Source organism: Bos indicus x Bos taurus, chromosome 9 (assembly GCF_003369695.1).
Source record: "Bos indicus x Bos taurus breed Angus x Brahman F1 hybrid chromosome 9, Bos_hybrid_MaternalHap_v2.0, whole genome shotgun sequence".
NCBI lineage: Eukaryota > Metazoa > Chordata > Mammalia > Artiodactyla > Bovidae > Bos > Bos indicus x Bos taurus.
In genome coordinates, this window is record NC_040084.1 from 52,053,107 (window position 1) to 52,066,360 (window position 13,254).

Below are 13,254 nucleotides of genomic sequence, written 5' to 3' on the forward strand. Positions count from 1 at the left end.
GCTGACTTTCTTGTCATGTCCTAACATGGCAGGGAGACACAGAAAGCCCTCTGGTCTCTTATGAGGATACTTATCCCATCCTGAGGCCACCACCCTCATGACCTCAATTAAACCCAATTATCTCCCTAACACCCCACCTCCAAATACGAACACATTGATGGTTAGGGTTCCAACATAAGAATTTTGAAGGAATACAATTGAGTCCATAATAAACATACATTCAGGAAAGTGAAAAAATCATAAGAATACATTTTGATTAACTATTTCAAAGTAAATATACCATGTGTCTTGCTTTTTTGAATTGTTTTGTGTCTTGCTTCTTTTGCTCAGTATTATGTTTGTGGGTTTCAACCATATACTAGTTTGCTCATTTTCTCTTATTTTATCAATATTTATCTTAAAATATTTACAAATACATCACACATCACAATTTGTCTATTCTACAGCACATAGGCATTTGCATTGTTTCCAATTAGAACTTATTATAATGTCTTTTTACTTTTACATACTTTGGTACACATATCATGCATTGTGAAAGTATATCTAGTTAGCACTAGATCATCTAGATCTAGATTGAATATGTTGAACCTTAGTAGACAATTTATTATCCCCAATATTTTAAGTTTTGCTGAAGCCTTTGTTCAGTTCAGTTCAGTCGCTCAGTCATGTCCGACTCTTTGCAACCCCATGGACTTCAGTATGCCAGGCTTCCCTGTACATCAGCAACTCCCAGAGCTTACTCAAACTCATGTCCATTGAGTCGGTGATGGCACCCAACCATCTCATCCTCTGTCATCCCCTTCTCCTCCCACCTTCAATCTTTCCCAGCATCAGGGTCTTTTCCAATGAATCAGTGCCTTAGGTTAAGAAAGTGCTTTTCTCTTCTGAGGTTACTAACAGTTTTTATCATTAATCAGTGTGAAATTTTAAATGTTTTCCTGCACCTTTTGTATATCATATGATTTTATCCTTTATATGGTTAATAGAGTAAAATACACAGTTTAATGTTTGAATATTGAACAACATTGCTTGAAATAAACATTTTTTGTTGTGTTTTAAAATTTTCATGTGTCGGTGGACTTTATATGCGTACACTAGTTTAAGAATTTTTCTCTATCTTAATAAAGGATTGCTTTTTCTTGTAAAGTACTTGTTAGTTTTGAGTATAAATTTTATGGTAGTCTCCTAAAATACATATTTATGAGATAGAAATTGTTCCATCTTTATCCACACTGGAAAAGTTTGTGTAAGGTTGTTATGTCTTTCTTTACGGTTAAGATTATCTAGGCCTAGAGTTTTCTTCTTAGGAGGGTTTTAAATTATAGGTTCAGTTTATTTAATAGATATAATACTATATATACATAATTATATTAGTTTTATATCTAGTTTGATAAGTAGAAGTTTCCCAGGAATTTCAATTTCATATATACATGTTCAATTTTATTGACATAATGCTCATATTATTAAGATTGATCATTCATATTATCAGGATCTCTAATGATGTGCCTTTTTATGCTCCTAGTATTGGTACCTTATATCTTCTTTTTTTTTTTTCCCTTGACCAATCTTGGAAAGCTATAAGTCCTAGTATTCTTTCCAAAGAACCAACCCCTGGCTGTGCTGACTTTGCAATTTTGCATTTGTTTATTACATTATTAATTTTGGTTCATATTGCAATTATTTATTTACTGCTACTTTCTTTGCATTTGGACTTCCCTGGTGGCTCAGACAGTAAAGTGTCTGTCTACAGTGTGAGAGATCTGGGTTCAATCCCTGGGTTGGGAAGATTCCCTGGAGAAGGAAATGGCAACCCACTCAGGTACTCTTGCCTTGAAAATCCCATGGACGGAGGAGCTTGGTGCAGGCTACTGTCCATGGGGTCACAAAGAGTAGGGCATGACTGAGCAACTTCACTTTCTTTACTTTTCTTTCTTTCTTTCTTTGCATTTAGTTACTTTATTTTTCAAGTCTCCTGAGATGGCTACCAAGGATATTGATTTTCAGATTTTTTGTATATATGCATTTTATTGCTATGTATTTCTCTCTAAGCAGGGTTTGGATTCATCGAATAGGCTTTGTTTTTTTCTTGCCACATTGCACAACTTGAAAAATCTTAGTTACCCAACCAGGGATTTAACCCAGGCCCTCACAGTGCAAGTATGGAATCCTAACCTCTGGATTCCCAGAGAATTCCCACATCCAATAGATTTTAATATATTATTCTCATTATTGCTCAAATCACAAAATTCCCTTCATATTTTCTCTGACTCATAGTTTAGAGGCATAGTGCATAATTCCAAACATCTGGGTCTTTTCTCATTATATCTTTTGTAGATAAATTTAACGTTGATTTCACCATGGCTAGAGAACACATTCTAAGTTCAGTTCTTTGAAAAATGTATTGAAACTGCTTCATTGAAATATGTACATTTTGCTTTTGGAGATTCAACATTTTAAATAGATTAATTAAGTAATACTGTGAATTGTGGTTTTCATATCTTCTACTGTTATATTAATTTCTTAGCTCCTTACTTTATCAGTTTGAGAAATGGGTTTAATCTCCAAATATGATTCTGAAATACTGTATTCTGGTTATAATCCTTTTAGTTTGTGCTTTGTCTATATTAATGCTATATTATTATCTGTATATAAATTTAGAAATATTTTATTTTCCTAGTGGATCCTTTAATCACTATGAAATCTTATTCTTTAGAAACATATACTGCCTTGAAGTCCACTATCTTTTTATTAGAATAATTATAATCGGTTTTTAATACATGCCTTCTGCCTTTTTTGTTCTTTTATTTATTGTGTGTCTCTTAAGGACTACATATTATAGCATTTTTGTTTCCTATAATGACATTTGTCTTTTAATTAAATCTGTTTATCCTTAATAAAATTATTAATATATTTGAATATGAACTTACCAGGTTACATTTGCTTTGTGTTTATCCATTTTGTTGTTGCTATTTTTCTTTCTTGTTTTTTTGAGCTAAGCATTTTTTATTACCGTTTTCTCTTCTATTAGTTACACATTGTTTAAACATTTCTTTGAGAGATTGCCAAAGATATTACCAGCAAATGTTTTAACTATAAATTAATAGCTCTCTGAGAAGAAGGCTGAGTGCCGAAGAATAGATGCTTTTGAACTGTGGTGTTGGAGAAGATTCTTGAGAGTCCCTTGGACTGCAAGGAGATCCAACCAGTCCATTCTGAAGGAGAAGGAGATCAGCCCTAGGATTTCTTTGGAAGGAATGATGCTGAAGCTGAAACTCCAGTACTTTGGCCACCTCATGCGAAGAGTTGACTCATTGGAAAAGACTCTGATGCTGGGAGGGATTGGGGGCAGGAGGAGAAGGGGATGACAGAGGATGAGATGGCTGGATGGCATCACTGACTAAATGGACATGAGCCTGGGTGAACTCCGGGAGTTGGTGATGGACAGCGAGGCCTGGCGTGCTGCGATTCATGGGGTTGCAGAGAGTCGGACACGACTGAGCGACTGAACTGACTGAACTGACCTTCTGGAAATAAACAAATACTTAGAACAGGTTCTTAGAAAAGGTTCATACAAGGTTAACTTAATCCTTCCTCCATGTGTGTTATCATTCTAATGTTTTATATAGAGTGCATACATTTGTTGTATACAACGTTTTAAAACAACCACATTTTCATCATTTTCATTGCACTTTAATCCTTTATACATCTTTGCTCTGTTTTCCTGATAATATTTACCTTCTACCTAAAGAATCCCTTTAGTATTTCTTTCAGTGTAGGTCTGCTGATTCCCAAGAGGCTTGTTCTATAGTCTAGTATATGGTATAGAAATTAGGACAATTTAATAGATTTATTCTTTAAGTTTTCTACATACTTATACATGTTTTAATTGTTTTATCAATTACTATATTGTCAGTTAACTATGGACTTGAATGACAATTTGTATGATAATCAATAGGGTTAGGTTTAGTCTAACAATTTGCTTTTCATTTTCTATTTTTTCCATATGGTTTTGTTTTTTCTTCCCTTTCTTTCTTTTCTTCAAATATTTTTATATTGAGTGATTAACTTCAGTGATTTTTTTTTAAGCACACTTGGCTGTACACATTTAAACACCCATTCATTCAACAAATAATACAGTGACTACCCCACCACATACCAGTTTCAGTACCATGTAGTGTGGAATACAGAGTGATTATGATAGATATTGCCCACTTAGACAATCTCCCATCAAATATTTACACTTGTTTGCAGTGACTTTATTTTAAAATTCTATAATTTTCATCTGATTCCTATTTATTGAGTCCATTCTGTGTGAAGTACTCCAGGGAATTTTTATTTTCTTAAAAGCATTAATTGCATATACTTTAAAATCTTGTATCCTAAATTTCAGTATTTCATGATCTGTGGCTCTTTTTGATTTGTTTATTTCTTTCTGGGATTTTGTTCATTTTTCTTCTATCTGCTAGGATGTGTATTTTTTTTTTGCCAGTTGAATTTCAGATATAAAGATTTAAAGGCTCTGTATCATGTTATGTTTTTCCAGGCAGGCAGTTTGAGAACAGATCATCTAGTTAGTTAAGTGTGAGATGATTTGAGACTGGGTTTCAAAATTTGTGAGATCTGGTCTATTTGTGATTTGCCCTTACCCCTAGAACATAGACTTCCTGGATTCTCAACTCTAAATCTAGATTTTTTTTTCAAGGTCCCTTCTCCTTGGCAGGACTTGATCTCCTATTTTTGTTCCTCAGCACTATGAAACTGCAAAAATCTCTGCTTATTTTTCTTGATTTCTTGGACTCCCATCTTACAATGTTTAGGAACTGGCAAATCTCTCAAGGACAATAGTGGCAGAGAATGTCAATTTTGCCTCAATATGTTTTCCTTTTTCTAAGATCTTAGCCCTTCAAAACCTTCCTACTTCGGTTTCTCTACAAGGCCCTCAGTCAGTTACTTTTTATATGTTCTATAGCTTTTATATTGTTCTCCAAGCAAAGGTTCTCCTGAAAATAAGATATTTTATCATAGTTCAAGAAAAAAAAAATCAGTATATCTCTAATAGCCTTTCAAGTTTTAATAAAATGATTTATATATTTCTCTTATATCCATTACTAGATTATGAATTTCTTATAGGCAAAGACTCTGACTCATTATCTTTGATTGTTCAAGGGACTGAGATAGAGTCAGCTGTCAGTTACATCTCTTATTTCTTATTTCTCTCCAAAAAAATGTTTGCACTATTTCTGAATTACTTATACCCCTCCCATATATCTCTCTACCTACTACTTTCTGGATTGCTAGTATCATCCTTCCATTTATCTTCTGATCACCTTAAAAAACTACTGTAAAATACTTCAGAATTATTTTCTTTCCTGATACTAACCAGATATGATCCTAACATTATCTATCATATCTCAGTAAACATATTCCTAATGCCCTGGATACTTTAAGAGAAAAGTAAGTATACGGCCCCGCCTCAAACAGACTGTGAGGCCCTTGACAGCAAAAGCTGTCCCTTTCACTTAGTATATATCCCCTTAGGAAGTGGGTTCAGCACCAGGTAAAACAATGGCAGTTTGAGAAATATGGTCTTGGTCATCTGCAAACCTAAGAGATTAATTTGAGTTAACCCAGAAAGTTAATTTTATGTTTAAGTACATCTAAGCATGGAAATTCACAGTAAACAAGCTTTTAATCAACACTCACACATAGTAAAAATATAAATGTACACATGGAGAGTAACATATCAGTATCACTGTTGACCCATATGCAAATACTGATTCAAACAATTCCTATCACTTCACTTAACAGTCAGAATTGTATTGGATCTACCCTAATTCTACCTTTACATATCAAAACAAAGACATAATGAATTTTTTTAAATTATTTCAATCTTTGAAGATTAGCAAACATGCCCCTTCTGAGGGTCATTTTTATCTAATTCGGCATAATTTTGCCTGGTTTACATTTTTAAAATAACAATAACAGAAAAAAAGGTGAAAACACCTGCACAAAAGAATGCTCAATTCAACTAGAAGACTAAAAAAGGAAAAAAAAAAAAAAAGTAAACACGGCATAGTAGGAGAATAAAGCTTCTGGGGAAAGAAAGCAAAGCTGTGTGACAGATGGAAAGGTCTCAATGGATGAATGGTACTACTACAAATAAGTAGCAGGCAGCCAGAGGGAATCAAATAATGATTATGGAAGAAAAATGAGGGTTAAAAAAGATGAAAAGAATGTTTTGACTCAAGCTAAGGATTCTATATTAATAAAATTTACTATTTTTTAAATATATTTAACTACACTTTCACAAAAGGTAGAAAATAATTCATGTCAAATAGGGTAGGCAGCTGACAAGTGAACCAGTATAGACAATGTAAAAAGCTCAACATGTCCTTGGAGAGGAAGGAATGCATTCCACAATTTGTACTGGCATGCCCCCAAACCCGAACAGATTACTTTCTGACGATCAATATCTGTAACCACCAGAGGCCCGTTAGGGAGTTTTTAAAAAATCAGCTTCAAAGAGACCTGGTCCCCAGCTTACATTTTACTTTTGCCAGTGGGTGCTGAGGTAAGAGTTTTGGACAAGACTCATTTTTCTTCCCTTTATAGGGCTGTGTATTGAATATGAAGTGCCCTAGCATGTTCTCAGGCTCTAGTCAGCTGGATTCAAGCTCTGTTTGTAGATACTGTGAAAGAGGACCAATTCCCTTCATCACCCTGAAATCAGCCTGTGTGTATTCAACTCAGTGAAAATTGCTGGCCACACTTTAGCTGGGATTCCAAAAGTAAGTGCTTATTCATCAATCTGATTTTAGCCTAACGTCGAGTATAAGTGGAGTGCTTTCTTTTTGAATTAAGCGGTATTATAGTTACTTGACTTGAAAACCTAGAACATTTCCTCCCTTCTCATTTCTATAATATGTGCAAATACCAGTGAATCAAACAATAGTTTTCCTAACACCTTTCTATGTTACTAAGTCTCTTCAGTCGTGTCTGACTCTGAGACGCTGTGGACTGTAGCCCACCAGGCTCCTCCGCCCAGGGGGATTCTCCAGGCAAGAATACTGGAATGGGTTGCCATGTCCTCCTTCAGATCTTCCCAGTTCAGGGATCGAACCCATATCATTTGTGGTTCCTGCATTGCAGGCAGATTCTTTACCACTGAGCCACCAGGGAAGCCCAATACCTTTCTCTGTATAACAAAGTAATTAAAAATCTATTTCTAAAAGTGTAACAAATTAAAACAAAGTTCAGGAAAACCCACAAACTTTCCCCATGCTTAAACAATATGAAGAAAACTCATTTCAATCTAGAACAGCTGTTTCTAAAATGTTACTCTGTAGCACTCTACTTTGAGATATCCTCCTATTAAATTTTACATCATTAGGTACTTTGGGGCACTTTGTATATTCTACCCCTCTCTGGGCAAGTGATAACACACATTATCAAGTGAACAGCTCTGAAGTCCCACAGCAAATGAAACCATTTAGCTCTTTTTAAACCATCATTTCTCAAATGGATTTGAATCAGAAGTTATTTAAAATTCCGAAAAAATTTAAGGTACATCCATCTGGAGTCATTTGCCAAAATTCTGCCTTGAAGTTCACTCAAGTTCATGATCAAGTAGTGCAAATGAAAACTAGAGGAGGCAGAGAATAATATTTCACCTCCATCTTACCTGGTATACAGAACTTGTCTACCTGAATAAATGTTTGCAAGGAAGACAGCAATGTAGGGGGGAGGAGAAAAGCCTTCCTTACTGTAAGAATATATCCTACCCCACTCACTCAATGTTTCTCAACCTTCAAGTGATTGTGTTATTAAAAGCAAATTTAAAGATGAAGGATAAAAAGAACAGCTGTAGCTTTTAATCACAAGAGCGCCGAAGAATTGATGCTTTTGAACTGTGGTGTTGGAGAAGATTCTTGAGAGTCCCTTGGACTGCAAGGAGATCCAACCAGTCCATTCTGAATGGCTTCTGAGATCAGCCCTGGGATTTCTTTGGAAGGAATGATGCTAAAGCTGAAACTCCAGTACTTTCGCCACCTCATGCGAAGAGTTGACTCACTGGAAAAGACCCTGATGCTGGGAGGGATTGGGGGCAAGAGGAGAAGGGGACAACAGAGGATGAGATGGCTGGATGGCATCACTGACTCGATGGACATGAGTCTGAGTGAACTCCGGGAGTTGGTGCTGGACAGGGAGGCCTGGTGTGCTGCGATTCATGGGGTCGCAAAGAGTCGGACATGACTGAGCGACTGATCTGATCTGATAGCATTTCAGCAGTGTTGGTAAATAGAGGGAATAATGAAATAGTTGGAGACTTAAACAAATGGATTAGAAAAGGTCATGAAATGAGTTGCTTGGCATATTTCAAAATAGAAATTTGATTAACTAATACACAAAACGTAGGTGTACTCTTCCAATCAATAAACAAAAATACGTAAGTATGATATCTGTATTGTGATATTTAAACAAAGTAAGCAAATAATTAATGTGAGAGGCCCCTGATATGAAAAATAAAGTGGCAACATTGTATACATTTCAGATTGTTTTATTCTTTATCCTTTATATCATTATTCCCATGGATCTTCCCAAACTAGGGATCAAACCCCAGTTCTCCTACATCGCAGGTGGATTCTTTACTGTCTAAGTCACCAGGGAAGCCCCCATTATTCCCATAAGATGTTCTACAATAATTTAGTCAAATAAAGCAAATTTAAGAACCCTGAATATGATATTTCCTAGTTAAACATGCCTAATGCCAATGATCAAAACTCAGGTCCTGAGAAATCCTGCAATTCAGAAGGGCTTTGAGGTTTGCTTGAGTTTTTCTCCAGCTTATTGGAATGAAGAACAGTATTTCCATAGTAAGACTATTAATATCCTAGGGTATCTTTAGGAAATAGTTTTCAAGTGTTTCTTACAACAGATTATGCTCACAAAGCTATGGAAATGTAGAAAGGTTTACAATGCTTGAGAATGTGTCAAATGGTAATATATTAAAACAGTATTTCTCAAAGTGTGATCCAAGATGTCTTAGCTTCCCCAAGACGCTCTCAGAGAATCCATGAGGTCAAAGCTCTTTTGTAATACTAAGGCTTCATTTTGCCTTTGCACTCTTGTTGTTTCACATATGTACAGAGAAATTTTCTAGAGCTTGTATGACAAGCTATGATGTCATGATTCTTAGAGTTAATAAAAGAGAACTTGGGTATTTCAAAAATTCTTTTCTTTATTTCTAGTGGAAATAAATATTGCTAGATATAATCCATATAAACAAAAGCCTTTGGGACAGTTCACTAGAATTTAATAGTTAAAGAGTGTCCTAAAACCAAAAAGTTTAGAACTATTTTAAAGTAAACATAGGTCTGGATACTTTATTAAAAAGGTAGGGCACCTACCATAGAATGTGAAAATTTACCTTCAAAGGTTAATTCTTCACATTTTAATAGGTTTTGGATCAATGAGAGAGGTCATTCTATGCACATATTTTATTGACCAAAGTAACCTTAAGCACCCCCAATATGACAACGAATTCTGTTAGTGCAGAATTTAAAATAGGAATGGCTTGACCAAAGAGAGAAAAACGTTGTAACACATATTTTTGTGTGTATTTTATTTTGTGCCAGGCATTGAGCTGGGTAAATCTATATGCACTAGACACTTTGTATTCTGCCCTTTTGGTAATAAAGTATCTATAACTTTAAGCAGAAATACAAAAATATAGCTGATTCTAAACTTATAGCTATTAAAGATAACAAATGATTTCAAAATAAGTAAGAAAATAGCATCCAAAAATAGTCATTCATCTTACATATTTTCACATTTGAGTTCCGCTGAAGATACTCAAGTAAGTTTTTTATTTTCATTTGTTTTTGTATGCTGCTGCTGCTGCTGCTAAGTCGCTTCAGCCATGTCCGACTCTGTGTGACCCCATAGACGGCAGCCCACCAGGCTCCCCCGTCCCTGGGATTCTCCAGGCAAGAACACTGGAGTGGGTTACCATTTCCTTCTCCAATGCATGAAAGTGAAAAGTAAAAATGAAGTCGCTCAGTCGTGTCCGACTCTTAGCGACCCCATGGACTGTAGCCCACCAGGCTCCTCCATCCATGGGATTTTCCAGGCAAGAGTACTGGAGTGGGGTGCCATTGCCTTCTCCGTTGTTTTTGTATAATCATGCACTTTTTTAGTATGTGGGCATGAGTATGGGGTAGCATGCTGTCATGAAAAATAAGACCAGATATATTGCCCATTATCCTCAAACTACTGGCTTCATGACATGAATCTTAGGTAGCTACATCCCATTAGACACTAGACTAGACTTGGGGATATACTGATGAATACAGATAAGGACCTTGCCTTCACTGAGTTATAACTGAGGAGATATACACAAATAAAATTGGGATTTCCCAGGCAGTCCAGTGGTTAAGACTCCATGCTTCCAATGCAAGGGGCACAGATTTGACCCCTGGTAAGGGAACTAAGGTCCCATGTGCTGTGTGTCCAAAATAAATAAATTAAGCTTCAGGAGTGTGTTGCTATTACCTGAATAGGGAGAACCTAAAACTGGGACATGAGAGCACTATTCACCCCCATGGCATGGCATTCAATTGAAACACGGAGACTTAGGAGGACTTAATGAGGCATGAAGTGAGGTGAAATGCATACGAAGCCCTGGAGGTAAAGGCTAAAGGTACATGTTCAAAGAACTAACAGAAGTAATCTTAGCAGCATTGTGAAGCGTGTGTGAGGGCAGAGTCGAGAGCTGAAAAGAGACAGGCTTACAGACAAATCTCACACTTAGCCTATGTGAAAGTGGTTAGATTTTATTCTAACAGTAACTAAAGTCACTGAAGCTCTTTTAGTGAGAGAGCAGCACTATGAACTTTGAGTTACATTAAGATCACTCTGGGAGAAGGCAATGGCACCCCACTCCAGTACTCTTGCCTGGAAAATCCCATGGATGGAGGAGCCTGGTGGGCTGCAGTCCATGGGGTCGCTAAGAGTCTCTGGCTACTATTTAGAGAATGATTAGGAAGAGGCCATAACTGGGGACAAGGAAATCAGTTGAAAGGACATTGCACCATCCTTGAAAAAGACAATAATCACAACCTAAACTGAGGTGAGAATAGAGACCAGAGGGTCATTTTAAGAAGTATTTAGAATGTTGAATCCATAGAAATCAGTCATGAGATATTAAGGTGAGATAAATAATTGAAGAACAATAGGCAGTTTGGGGGCTTGAACAAATAAGAAAGGGAACACAGGTAAAGGAAAGTATCACAGGGAACAGGAAGAGCTAAATTTTTTTATATATTAAGTTTGAAGTGACTCTCAGTTTAGATCAGTTTAGTCCTTCAGTCCGGAGAAGGCAATGGCACCCCACTCCAGTACTCTTGCCTAGAAAATCCCATGGACGGAGGAGCCTGGTAGGCTGCAGTCCATGGGGTCTCGAAGAGTCGGACACGATTGAGCGGCTTCATTTTCACTTTTCACCTTCATGCATTGGAGAAGGAAATGGCAACCCACTCCAGTGTTCTTGCCTGGAGAATCCCAGGGACGGGGGAGCCTGGTGGGCTGCCGTCTATGGGGTCGCACAGAGTCAGACACGACTGAAGCAACTTAGCAGCAGCAGCAGTCGTTCAGTCCTGTTTGACTTTTTGTGACCCCATGGACTGCAGCACGCCAGGCCTCCCTGTCCATCACCAACTCCCGGAGTTCACTCAAACTCATGTTCAGTGAGTTGGTGATGCCATCCAACCATCTCAGCCTCTGTCGTCCCATTCTCCTCCCACCTTCAATCTTTCCCAGCATCAGGGTCTTTTCCAATGAGTCAGTTCTTCGCATCAGGTGGCCAAAGTATTGGAGTTTCAGCTTTAAAATCAGTCCTTCCAATGAATTTTCAGGACTGATTTCCTTTAGGATGAACTAGCTGGATTTCCATGCAGTTCCAAGGGACTCTCAAGAGTATTCTCCAACACCACACACAGTTCAAAAGCATCAACTCTTCAGCACTCAGCTTTCTTTATAGCCCAACTCTCACATCCATACATGGCTACTGAAAAGACCATAGCTTTGACTAGATGGACCTATGTTGGCAAAGTCTCTGCTTTTAATAAGTTGTCAAGGTTCATCATAACTTTTCTTTCAAGGAGCAAGCGTCTTTTAAATTCATGGCTGCACTCACCATCTGCAGTGATTTTGGAGCCCAAGAAAATAAAGTCTGTCACTGTTTCCCCATCTATTTGCCCATGAAGTAATGGCATCAGATGCCATGATCTTAGTTTTCTGAATACTGAATTTAAGCCAGCTTTTTCACTCTCCTCTTTCCTCATCAAGAGGCTCTTTAGGTCTTCTTTGATTTCTGCCATATCTGTGGTACCATCTGCATATCTGAGGTTATTGATATTTCTCCCAGCAATCTTGATTCCAGCTTGTGCTTCATCCAGCCCAGCATTTCTCATGATATACTCTGCATATAATTAAATAAGCAAGGTGACAATATACAGCCTTGACATATTCCTTTCCCCATTGGAACCAGTCTGTTGTCCCATGTCCAGCTCTAACTGTTGCTTCTTGACCTATACAGATTTCTCAGGAGGCAGGTAAGGTGGTCAGGTATTCCCACATCTTTAAGAATTTTCCAGTTTGTTGTGATACACACAGTCAAAGATTTTGGTGTAGTCAATAAAGCAGAAGCAGATGTTTTTCTAGAACTCTCTTGTTTTTTGATGATCCAATGGATGCTGGAAATTTGAACTCTAGTTCCTCTGCCTTTTCTAAACTCAGTTTGAACATCTGAAAGTGCACAGTTCACATATTGCTGAAGCTTGGCTTGGAGAATTTTGAGCATTACTTTGCTAACATGTGAGATGAGTGCAATTGTGCAATAGTTTGAACTTTCTTTGACATTGCCTTTCTTTGGGATTGGAATGAAAACTGACCTTTTCCAGTCCTGTGGCCACTGTTGAGTTTTCCAAATTTGCTGGCATATTGAGTGCAGCACTTTCACAGCATCATCTTTCAGGACTTGAAATAGCTCAACTGGAATTCCATTACCTACACTAGCTGTGTTTGTAGCAATGCTCCCTAAGGCACACTTAATGTCACACTCCAGGATGTCTGGCTCTTGGTGAATGATCACACCATTGTGATTATCTGGGTCATGAAGATCTTTTTCGTATGGTTCTTCTGTGTATTCTGCCACTTCTTAATATCTTCTGCTTCTGTTAGGTCCATACCATTTCT